This window comes from Ovis aries, chromosome 15 (genome assembly GCF_016772045.2).
Source record: "Ovis aries strain OAR_USU_Benz2616 breed Rambouillet chromosome 15, ARS-UI_Ramb_v3.0, whole genome shotgun sequence".
Classification (NCBI taxonomy): Eukaryota; Metazoa; Chordata; class Mammalia; order Artiodactyla; family Bovidae; genus Ovis; species Ovis aries.
The window spans coordinates 73763652-73776493 of NC_056068.1; the positions used below are offsets into that span (position 1 = coordinate 73763652).

A 12842-nucleotide genomic window follows, 5' to 3' on the forward strand; every position below is an offset into this window, starting at 1 on the left:
TTCACTCAGATGCTGAGCCCAGCAAGGGCTCCAGGGAGAGTGGGAAGGCTGAGTCAGAGAATAAGCCTGGACCCAGTGCAACTGCCCTGTGAGCAAGTGTCCTGACTCCTCCTGTTTCACACGTCCATCAGTCTATCCATCCATCCACCCATCCATCTACCCATCCACCCATCTATCCATCCATCCATCCATCATCTACCCTTCTATCCATCCATCCATTCATCCTTCATCTAGCCATTCACCAGTCCAGCCATCTATCCATCCATCCATTCGCTTATTAATCTACCCATCATTTATTCCAGAGCATACTCATAGTAGTGAACCAGGCATTTCTTTCATGGTTCTGAGATTTGTTAAGGAGGAAATAACATAGGGCCTTGATACTTGTTTTTGAAACCAGAAACCTTGGAATCTAGTTTCTGCCTCTTGCTAGCTTTGTGACCTTGGTCATGTCCTGTCATCCTTAGGCCTCAGTTTCCCCACCTGTAAAATGGGAATCATAGTGCCTCATCCCAGGAAGAGTCCTGGGCCCTGGGGATGGTAGCCATGAGCACTAACTTGGGGACTTCTGTGTCCATCATCAAAACCCTCCTTGAAAACTCTGATTCAAAAAGATACATGCACCCCGATGTTCACAGCAGCACTATTTCCAATAGCCAACCATGGAAGCAACCTAAATGTCCATTAATAGATGAATGGATATGGAAGATGTCATATATATACATACAGTGGAATACTATTCACTCATAAAGAAAGAATGCCATTTGCGACAGTGTGGATGGACCTGAGATGATCATACTAAGAGAAGCATTAACGAGTCAGACAGAGAAAGACGAATATCATATGATATCACTTGTATGTAGATCTAAACTATGACAGAAACAAACTTATTTACAAAACAGAACAGACTCACAAACACAGAAAACAAGGTTACCAAAGGGAAAAGGGCAGGAGGGATAAGTTAGGAGTTTGGATTAACAGATACAAACTACCATATAGAAAATAGATAAACAAGGTCCTACTATACAATACAGGGAAACACATTAAATGTTCTGTAATAAAACATAATGGAAAAAAATAAAAAATATATACATATGTATAACTGAATCACTTTGCTGTACATCAGAAACTAACTTAATATTGTAAATCAATTATACTTCAATAAAAGTCAAAACGCTCCTTAAAATAGGGATGAAATGAGGCAAAATAAACTCCCTGCAACCTGCAGCTTCCTAGGGTTGGAATGAGAAGCGGGGATGTGGGTCCTGGTGGATCTTTGGGTCTGTGTCCGGAATGCCTACATTTCAGCCATGGTTGGTCAGTTTCTATTTTTCTGTCCCTTTAAGAGAAAGACATTGAGAAAGGACTAGCTGTCACACACATTAAGGAAATGTGCTGCTGTAGAGGTTTCTGCAAAGGGCAGGAGGAGCAGCCAGAAACTGGTGGCTTAGCCATCAGGAGGCTGCACTGGAGGGGCCCCGGCAGTCTAGCTGTCTCTAGAGAGCAGACAGAGAAGCCTGTTGGGGGCTCGGGAAGTGTCGCTGATGGTGGAAGGCTGGGCCTTGCTGGAGGGCAGCCCACAGTCTCCAGATCCCCAAAGAGACCCACCTGCCCCTCCCCAACCCTGGGCCTTCTTAATGTAGGTCCAGAAGTTAGAGCTGCCTGGGGCCTGGGGGAATGAAGAGGTGGCTACTGGCTGTGTTTTGTTTTTTGTTTTTTTCAACATTATTACACTTTTAAATGGTTATTGGAAAATACGATGGCTAACTTCCTTTTTAAAAATACTATTTCTTTACTCATGGCAGTGCTGGGTCTTCGTTGCTGTGAAGGCTTTTCCCTAGCAGTGGCGAGTAGGGGCTACTCTAGTTGCGATGCGCGGGCTTCTCACTGTGGCAGCCCCGCTTGCTGCAGGGCACGGTTTCTAGGGCGTGCAGGCTTCAGGAGCTTGGCACGCAGGCTCAGGAGCTGTGGCTCTGGGGCCACACGTTCAGCAGTTGCACCACATGGACTTCCTGCACGTGGGATCTTCCCGGATGAGGGACCAAACCCATGTCTCTTGCACTGGCAAGTGGATTCTTTACCACCTAGCCCCCAGGGAAGTCCCTGGCTAACTTCTTGAGAAGTGAGATACACACACACACACACACACACACACACACACACACGTGCGCGCGCACACACACACACACACACAACGACTGTGAGCTCCTTGATGGATGGGACGCTGGCCTATCGGCCTTTGTTGCTCCAGAGGTCCTAATAGCACGCAGTAGGGGTAGCAGATCTCTGTTGGATGAGGAAGGAATGGGATGTTGCAGCAACTTGCCTGTACTTGCCTCTGTCTCTTCCCCATCCCTGGCACGCTTAGTAACAATGTCAGACTAACGGAGCCTCTGGAAAATGGGAGAATAAAAGAGACGTCAGATAACTGTCCCAACCTGCAACTAGGAGACAAGTCCTGGAGAGCTAATGCAGAGTAGTGAGTAGGGACAACACTATTGCATTAAAGTCACTGAAGTTGCTAGGAGACTAGATCTTAATTATTCCCAGCTCAAAAAAGAAATGATGGGACTTCCCTGGTGGTTCAGTGGTTAAGACTTTGCCTTCCAATGCAGGGGATGTGGTTCCATCCCTGGTTGGGGACCTACGATCCCACATGCCTTTCTGCCAAAATCCAAAGCATAAAACAGAAGCAATATTGTACCAAATTCAGTAAAGACTTTAAAAATGGCCCACGTTAAAACAAAGAAATGATAATCATGTAATATAATAAAGGTGCTATCACTATAATAGCACTATACATACATCAAATCAACTTGCTGGACACCTTGAATTTATACAATGTTATATGTCAATTACTTTGGCCACCTGATACAAAGAGCCGACTCATTAGAAAAGACCCTGATGCTGGGAAAGATAGAAGGCAGGAGAAGAAGGGGACCACAGAGGACAAGATGGTTGGATGGCATCACCAACTCAACAGACATGAGTTTGAACAAGCTTCAGGAGATGGTGAAGGACAGGGGAGCCTGGTGTGCTGTAGTCCTCGGGATCACAAAGAATCAAACGTGACTGAGCAGCTGAACAACAACAACAAATATGTCAATACATTTCAATAAATAAATAAGTAAACTTATTTTAAAAATAAATGAAATATCAGTAGTTGAAGGAATTATATATACTTTCATCCAGCAACTTCTTCCTCCCCACCCCAGCCACAAAGAATGAGAAACTTTATTGGGGTACAATTTACATTCAGATCTAAAGTGTTCCATACATGCCGACCTTGTTTACACCCCTGTAATCCGAATTCCCAGCAAGACAGGAAGCTTTCCATCAGCCCGGGGAGTTTCCTCAGGCCCCCTTCCAGTTAACCATGGCTCTGCCTTGTATCACTGTAGGTTAGCTTTGTTCTAGAGCTTCCTAGAAATGGAATCACACAATTTGCTCTCTTGTGTCTGGCTTCCTTCCCTCAGCTTGTTGTTGTCGCTCAGTTGCCAAGTTGTGTCCGACTCTTTGCGACCCCACTGACTACAGCATGCTCGGCTTCCCTGTCCTTCACCATCTTCTGGAGTGTGCTCAAGTTCATTGAGCTCGTTGAGTCATCCAACCATCTTGATGCTTCTGAAATTCATCCCTGTTGTTGGGAGCTGTGTGGGAGCTCATTATTTTGTACTGCTGCACACTGTTTTATCTTATGTCTACACAATATCGTGTTTATACATTCATCCTTTGATAGGCGTTTGCATGTTCCCAGTTTCGGGCTACTATGTAATCAAGCTCCTATGAACATTTGAGTGCAAGTCTTTGTGGGGACTCCTGCTTTCTGTTCTCATGTGTAAACACTTAGGAGTAGAATGGTTGCATTAGAGGGCAAGTGTATGTTTGACTTAAGAGAAAGTGCCAGGCTGTTTTCTAAAATTCTTGCATCATTCACACCTCCACCAGCTGTGTCTGGGGCTTCCAATTCCTCCACAGCCTGATCAACACTTCGCGTGGTCAACAGAGCTTTTCGATTTTAGGCATTGTGTAGTTGTGTGACATGATTTCATTAGCGTTTTCATGTGTACTTCCCTGTTTGGCTAGTGAAGTTGAGCATCTTTCATCTGAATGTCTTATTTTATGGACGATCCATTCAAGTCTTTTGCCCATTTTTTATTGGATTGTCTTTTTATTACTGAGTTAAAGGAATTATTTAACTTTTGGAAGACAGCCTGCCCGAATAGCTTCACAGTCTTGTAGTCGGCAGAGACGTCTGAGACAGGACAGAAAAAATAGGAACCGTGAAAGGAAAAATAGATGAATTGGACGTCACCAAAATTTAAAACTTGTTTCTATTAAGAAAAGTGAATCGGAAATCCACAGACCAGAAGAGAATCACAGCACATGTGCCCAGGATGTACCACAGCCGTTTTATGAGGACTTGCTTCTACCTGGCACTTGCCCCACCCTATGAGGTCCTACAGATCCCACTCGCCTAGAAGCCAGGGTGCTCTCTGTTGAAACGCAAGTCTAACCATGTTGAACTTGCAGCACCCACAGGGTAAGTCCCAGCACCCTGGAGACGGCCTCAAGACTCCGCCCCCTGTCACTCAAGAGCTTGTGTTCGCGCGCTGGTCCCGAAGTCTCGCGAGGCTCTAAGCTCTCACCCGAGAGCTCCCTTCACATAGGCTGTTCTGGAAGAACACACTTTTCCTGGAGGTTCACACAGCGGCCTCGCCTCCCTCCTCAGAACTCGCATGAGGTGAGCCTTCTTGAGTGGAACTTCCCTGGACCCGAGAGGTGGAGGCTGCCTCATCACGGGGCTTGGATGGAAAGGAAGGGGTCAGGACTCAGCCCGCATTGCGGGGAGAGATTGAGGGGCGATTTAGGAACCCACCCCCATCCTTTGACTCAAGGGCAAAACGCCAGCATTTAATGACAGGTGGGTGCTGGTACTGACCGGCCAAGGTAGACCCTGGTCAGAGTGCTGAGTCGCAGAGGTCCTTGCGGGGAGCAGACACCCCTCCTTCAGCTGCTGGGCAGGGGCTGGGGGCTGTGGGGAGACTTTGGAGCCCAGAGCAACAGTTAATTATTAATACCAACCGGTGCCAGCCTGTGGCAGGACTCTCGTCAGATCCGGTGTACAGGCGAGCTCTTGGCCTGTCTGGTTGGCCTTCTGGTCCTGGCTCATGGTCTTGCCTTTACCCTGTTTTCTCTAAAGACTTTTTATTCATGTCAACCCGTTATCTTTCCAATAAGCCTTCAGATGATGGGACTGTTCAGGCATCAGTGCCCCCATCAGACCTGTTGAACCCTTTGCCATAGCTCTCTGTGGACAGCGTGCTATCACTTTGCATATTTCTCTCAATGAAATGAGGCACTTTATAATGTTCTTTGCCCACTGTCTGCATCCTGGGACAGCAGCTGCTGAGAAGTCTTCTGCACACCCCCTGTCCTGTCCCCAGCACTGGGAGCTGAGCCTGGGATGCAGGACTTGCTCAATGAATTTGTCACGAATCAGTGAAGGTTAACTAACAACCACCCGCCATGCTAGACAGCTAAGTTATTCTTGTTCTGTCCCGAAGTCATGTCTAGCTCTACGGGATCCCGTGGACTGTAGCCCACCAGGATTCTCTGTCCATGGGATTTCCCCAGGCAAGAATACCGGAGTGGGTTGCCATTTCCTTCTCCAGGGGATCTTCCTGACCCAGGAACTGAACCTGAGTCTTCTGCACTACAGGCAGACTCTTTACCACTGAGCCATCTGGGAAGCCCAGACAACTGAATACATTCCTCCATTTTCTCAGTTGGGAAACAGAGGCTCCAGGAAACTCAGTGGCTTGTTCAGAGTCTCACAGCTAATGAGAGGCAGAGTCACTGAAAAGGCAGATCTGGTTTCTGGCATTTTCTGCCCTACAATGGCTACATTACTTCCTTCTAAGTTTAAACCCAATAATGGAAGAAAGTGGTGAATGCTATAAAAATGTGCAATGCTGTATAAATAAAAGGTATCATCAAAAATATCTATGTTGATTTTAATCATCCCCAACTACAATAATGAGACAAAGCATCTTTTGAAACATGAGCAGGATTAGGGCTAAAATTTAGATGTTTTTTAGGGTCTTGGTATATCTCACGTGTGAATGCTTCTGTTGAACATTGGGATGCAAAGGATATTTGTCAAATAAGTGCAGGGGATCAGTTATAACAACACACTGAACATGTGAATACCCATTGCCCCAACCCAGAAACAGCAGAGGCTTCACCCGACCTGAGCCAGTCTCTTCCCAGCCTGGATTTTGTATTTATCCCCCTCTAGCCTTTTCTTTTTTTTATGACTTTACCACATCCGTTACTTTAATATTTTCTCTTCATTGATACATTCGTCCAGCAAATGCTGGTAGAGCTCTACTCTTAAGGGGAGCCTTACAGAGTCTCCCAGTCCCACTCCTGCAGTTTTCAAAAAGGAAGAAAGACAGATGATTTTTTTTTCCTCTGACCAAAGAAAAAAAAAATTCCTCCTGGTGGTATGTGTCTCCCACCCCCAACCACTCCGTGAAGCCAGCTTGTCCTCTCAAATGCCTCCTTTGCGTTTTGGCACACACTGTAGCCCTCTGTGAGTATTTTTCCACAAAATATTTGTGGCTTTGGCAAGGTGGTTTATACCATTAATAGTGCTCCCTTTGTCCAGAGGTTCCCCGGCTCTGCTCCACTCTGTATGCATCGGGTCATTGACTGGACCTGGCAAAGCAGAACTTTGCTCCCGGGCCCTTTAATTCTATTTACGTTCTATTGATTTAAATTTAATAGCCATGTGTGGCCAGTGGCAGCCACAGTGGCCCGTGCAGTTTGGAGGAGGGGTTTCCTCCGAAGGGAGGTGTTCAACAAGAGCTGGTGGCGTCTCGCCCCTGGCTTTATTTTTCCTGTACCTGGAGAAGCTGGCCAGGGTCGAGGAAGTCATGTGTCAGAGTTGATTTCTACACGAATTCCCTCCCCTCTGCTCCAAGCAGAGAAGAGAGTAAGAGGAAGGAAGAACCCAGGCATCCGGCCACTTTTGCCTTTCTGCAGACGAGGCTGTGCAGAGCACCTCGGCATCCAGAGAGCGATGAGAACAGCAAAAGGAGAGAGATGTGTGGGTATTCAGTGTGTGACAACCTTGCCCCACCACCCTCGTGTCAGTGGCTGGGTTTCATTCACCCGGCGAGAAGGGAGTGCTATATAATTTCATCAATGAATTATTTTCACAGCTTATGAATGTTTACATGAGGCAGGGCTGGGTTCAGCAGAAAAGCTGAGGTTCTCACTTCCCGACAAAAATAAGTCACGGGCGGGGAAATTTAAAAAAAAAATCACCCAGTTACAGGGCTTACAGGATTCTTCCCCTCTTTAGCCATCGCCGCCAGAATTAAATTGTCCAATTTGGAGCCTTGGGAAGGAAAATAGCTCTGTTGGCTTTTATATCTACTAAGGAAAAAGCTTTCCACGATTTGTCTGTTCCTTTGTGAACTTGCTGTGTGGCCTAAGACAAGTTACTTAACCTCTCTGGACCTCAGTCTTGCCATCTGACACAGATGGGCAATAGTACCTTGCAGGGGGCTTTTAGGAATTTGCTGAGACAAAAAGTGGGGCTGTCATACGGCAGAGGGAGGTGTGCTCACAAGGAGCCTTCAAGGTTAGTGATGCTGGTTCAGGAGCAAGCCAGGGGTGGAGTGTGTGCCAGAAACCCAAAAATATGGTATTTGTGGAATGAAAAAAAAAAATACCCCAGATCAGTAGGAAATGAATCTTTATTTTCATAGTCTGTCAGCAGGACACTGCAAGCATCGGAAAAGGAAAAACAGTAATAGTCCGTGTTTAAATGTAGCTCTGGCTCCCTCTGCCCACTCTTTGTGGGCCTGTGCATGGACCAGAAAGACCCTTTTAGGAGCCCTCACCCCCATGCCACAGCCCCTTGGTGAGTGCTTTGGGGGCCTGGGGTGATGCTGGCTGGTATTCCAGGGAGCAAGGTCTCTTGGGATTTTATGAGGTGTCAGAAGGACACCCATCATGAGAATGTCCTTATCCTGCCCCTGAGTCCAGGACCTCAGGCATCATAGACTCACAGCTATCACGTGGGCAATAACTTCACTGCTGGGCTATTGGGGGCCAAGAAGGTGCCTGGCTACACGCGTGTGTGTGTGTTCACGCACACCTGTGTGAATGCTTGCTCTGAGCTCTCAGAGAACAGAAAAGGTGATGGGATAGCAGACATCTACGGATACCCAGAACCTGGTCAAGCAGAATGAAGTACCCCAAACAGGGACACCACGAGGTGTAGAGCCCTGCACTTCCCCCCAAGCCTCGACATCCTCATCTGGGAAGTGGGACCGAGGAAAGCTACCTCTCAGGGCGAGAGGACAGGTCGGTGCGGGGCCAGGTGCACAGCGGGAGCCAGGACAGGGTGGCCCGGTGACGGAGTCATCCTAAAGTGGCTTCCTCTCGTGGATCCCCTTAGGAAAGGGCACTTTGTGTTGGAGTGGGAGTTCTCTAGGCATCTAGGGCAAGGTCTGTCCTGAGCCCCTTCTCCAGGCCCTCAGGAAATGAAAGCTACTCTGGTCCCTGTGTGGAGGCAAGCAGCAGCCCCAAGCTGGGTACGAGGCCTTCTGAGTGAATCCATGCCCCATGAACTTTTGGAAACTGGGTCTGGGGTAGTCTGTCCTGCCCCCTGAGAGACTCACTACTGAAGCATACAACAGGGACTGAAGGCGAGATCAGCGGAGTTGCCCCTGGCAATGCTCTGCCATTGGCCGACTCTAGCCCTGGTCTGGGGGGTGAGCAAAGGGACCAGTGTCATTGGACCCCTGCTTCTCCTGCTTTGGTGGGGGAAGGGATCCCCCAACAAAGGGATCCCTGAAACATGTTCATAATGATACACATTCAGACGTTTGAGGTAATGGGCTCACATGTTCAATTAATAACAACATATTGGGTCCCCCAAAGAGGTTTCAGAGTTTGCATCTGGACCCCCAACGTGAGGAGGCTGGAAGCCTGGGCTGTGATTGAAGAGCTGATGGAGGCAACTTTCTGTTCTGAGGAATACCTGCCCCTGCCTTCACTGGCCGCACCTCCTCAGGGCCACCGAGAGATGCTCAGAGGTGGCCCAGCCACACCTTCTCTGGCCCGTCTCCTCCTCCAGGCCCCCGCTGTGACTCCTGCCACGGAGGAGCCATCACCAGGCTCTGGGCGTCTGCTCTGGAAAGAGTAGACAGGCTCTGGGGACAGTATGCGGGGTGCGGTGGTACTGGTGAGGGCTCATGGTCAGCCTGGGCCCCAGGGCTGGAGAGTCAGGGTGTCCTTGGTCTGTGTGGCCTTGGGCAAGTCATCTCACCCGGTGAGCTTCAGTGTGTCACGGCACTTCCATCGAAGGACTGTTTCTCAGCATTCGATTAGGGGCTAAGACTGTGTTCATTCCTTCAAAAATATTTGTTAAGCATTTACAGTGTGCTGCAGCCACTGCTGTGGGTATTGGGATTATAGCAGTGAACAAAGGTCCTTCTTTTCTGGACATTATACTCTAGTGGGAGAGACAGACAACTAAATATATGGTCAATGTGAATCAATTTATAGGTTATACACATAGTATTCATTTAACTGTATGCCTGTGATTAAATATATACTTAATGTAGGCTCATATATTATACATAAACAAATATGTGCTTAAGGTAGTAAGAAAATCAGTGAGCAATGATGGGAGATGCTGTTTGCCATAGAGGGGCTAGAGGGGTCGGGGAGAGCCCTCTGACAGGGATGCTTAAGCAGAGACCAGAGGAAGTGAGGGAACATGCCCAGGGCCTCTGTGGTACAGATGGCTGCAGTCAGGGGAACCACAGGCATCAGGGGCTTGGCTTTCTAGGACTGGAGTGATGCGTGGGGGAGCGAGTGCGAGGAGGCTGGGAAGGCAGCCAGGGCGTCATACAGGGTCTTGCACATGTTGTGAGGACCGTGCGGCTTGTCTGACCGGCGGCTTGGCACAGACTAGGTGGTACCTAAGTGTGCCTGCATTCGCTCATTTGGTGTTAGCACTTCCTCAGTGATGAACCCCTGAGCGGGGCTTGAAGATGTGGAGAGGATGTCTCAGTGACTGCCCTGGGGACACCAAGGACAGCTCCTTCAAGTTGGGGCTTTGGTGGAAGTGATATAGCCACAAGGTGGGCCCCGTGCCCCTCTGAGCCCCTTCAGCGGTGGCTCAGGCCCAGGGAAGGCCTCCTGGGCGAGGGGATGCCTCAGCCAGCCTTTGTAGGGTGCGTGGACCTCAGCCCCGGGGGAGCAGCCTGGGAAGGAGACGCCAAGCCGAGTGCACAGACCAACGGCACGGCACGTGCCGAGGCCCTAAAGTTCGGAGGAGCGCGGCTGTGGGGAATGGCCCTCTTTCAGTGTGCCTGGAAGTCCAGGGAGCACGAGGGATGGGAAGGGCTGAGAGCCAAGCTCTGGATATGGGACCGGCTCCCACGTGACCCCCTGGGTGCCTGAGGCCAGGTTGCCCCGGAGCAGAGCCTGAGGGGAGGGGCCTGTGCCATTTGTTAAGGATCTGCCCCCAGGGGAACTGATGAGGGAGAGGAGGGGAGGGCGTCAACCCAGGGGGATCCCAGACACCCTCCGGCAGACGGTGGCTTCCATTTGAGCCTGAGGGGAGCTCAGAACTTGTCCTAGGCTGAGGCCAGGGAACCGGGCTTTCCTGTTGGCTGTTGGCTCAGCACACCCCACCCCACCGCCCTCCTGCCCCCAGCGCAGAGGAGGGTGGCTCAGAGCACTTCTGACTGTCTGCAGGGTGAGCAGAGCATCTCTGGGATGTGAAGGAGAGTCACAGGTATAGGCATTAGAAACAAATGCCCGGGAGGTGAACCCATCATCCCAGTTTGCCAGAGACCGGAGGTTTCCTGGGACGTGGGAATTTGAATGCTAAAACCAGGATGTTCGGTCACCCAGAGCATTGCCACAGTGGCCTCTACAATGACCTCACCTCCTCAAGCCTCAGTTTCCTCTTCTGTAAAATGGGGTTCATAATTCTGGCAACTTCATGGGGCAGATGTGGGATTCATCACAGATAACCCAAGTAGAGCCCGTTGCCCAGACTAGAAGCCACTTGAAGAATGTTCTCTGAATCCACCTTGCCGGGCACTAGGTGACCCCAAGCCTTAGATGGATGGGAGCCAACATTTCCAAAGCCAGGGGTCCTCCTCCTTCTTCACCTCCTGCCATACTCACCCCCTACCCGCTCCCCAGCCACTTGATGAGTGCCCGTGGACTAAGGCCCCGAAGAGGAGGAGGCTGTGTCTTTAAGTGTTCAGAACAGGACTGAAATGTTATGACAGTGCATCTCACAAGGGATGCAGTTTCCACGGCAACCCCACACTAAGATAAGCAAGCAGCCTGCATTTTTTTCTGAAAGGTTCAGGAACAGGGGGGAACTAGGCGATCTGTCAGCGGGTGGGACTTGAAAGCCAGAGCCAAGTCCATTAATCCCTGTGCTCTGATTGCGTTATCCAGCAATGAACGTGAGCTATTCCAGGAGGGAGAAGTGGGCCTCCTTCCCCTGGCGCCCCATCTCATGGGCCAGAGCAGCAAGAGGACGAAAGAGAAAGAGCCCCAGTCAAGTTCTGTTTGAGAAACTGTAACCCACTACGAACTCCACCCCTCAACAGTGTTCCTAGTTCCCAGAGAGTTAAAACCCAGTGTGTGTGTGTGTGTGTGTGTGTGTGTGTGTGTGTCTGTGTGTGTGTCTGTGTGTGTGTCTGTGTGTGTGTGTCTGTGTGTGTGTGTGTGTGTGTCTCCGGGGCGGGGAGGTGGTGCTGGTTAGCATTAAGGACTCATTCTCTGTGCTCACACAGACATGGGTTCAGGTTCTGGCTTTGCCAGTGGCTGGGGTATTTATTGGACAAGCTACTTAACCATTGGAGCCTCAGTTTCTCCATCTGTCAGATGAGAAAGTACCAAAAGTCACCTGTGTATTATTGTAAAGTAAATCATGTTGTACGCAAAACTGTGTCATGGGATAGGCATGAGGGTTTAGTGAGAGAATGAATGTGTTCATATGGAACAGTGCTCAGCACAGTACCTGGCACAGAGTAGAAGCTTAGTACATGCTAGTTGTTGTTCAGTCATCCGGTCGTGTCCGGCTCTTCACGACCCCATGGACAGCAGCATGCCAGGCCTCCCTGTCCCTCACCGTCTCCCAGAGTTTGCCCAAGTACATATCCATGGCACCGGTGATGCCATCCTTCCGTCTCATCATGACTCAGATGCTAGCTGTGATCATTTATATTTATTAGCTGAACCAATGGAAGTCAGTGGTGCCGCTTTGGTTGATGCATGAAAGATGGGTCATTAACTGGCTTGGGGCAGAAATTGTTATTATCCAGGCCTGCCCCCTAAGAGCTGCTGCCCCATCTGCCATTGGAAGCCCCCTGGGATCCTCCCATCACACTTAAGGTAAGATCTAAGCCCATCCTGTGGGCGGGCTCCTGCCAACTTACCTTACTCCTTCCCTTTGCTGTTTCTACTCCAGCCATATTGGTTTCCCTGGGTTCCTTCAGCATACCAAGTCATTCTTGTCTTCGTACCACCTGCTTCTCTGCTGGGACCTCTTCCCTCACTGCGGGAGATGTTTGGCATCATCCAGCAGACACCACCGCCCAGTCCCCTAGTCCTGATATTGGCATCAGGTACGTTTAAGATGCTTGCCCTTTAGTCTTCCTATCTGAAGGAAACCCACAGTCCCACTTCACCTCTCCCAGTGAGCATGAGCCAGATCATTTCTTTAAACCTCAGCTTCCTCATCTGTAAAATGGGCATAATGATAACCTTACCTCTCCTCATTCATT

At 49.4% G+C, this 12842-nt stretch overlaps 1 protein-coding gene across 14 annotated transcripts in view; it reads left to right on the forward strand.

The window, feature by feature from the left end:
* The window catches only part of TSPAN18 (tetraspanin 18), a 204475-nt gene that overhangs the window by 58931 nt on the left and 132702 nt on the right, over window positions 1–12842 (forward strand). For 4 of the 14 annotated variants that reach the window (XM_060399534.1, XM_060399532.1, XM_060399533.1 and 1 more), the window contains one exon: window positions 4534–4744. The exons of the other annotated variants lie outside the window; for them this stretch is intronic. The gene's annotated coding sequence lies outside the window, so the exon portion shown is untranslated. The remainder of the gene's footprint in view (window positions 1–4533; window positions 4745–12842) is intronic. 14 annotated transcript variants of the gene reach the window in all.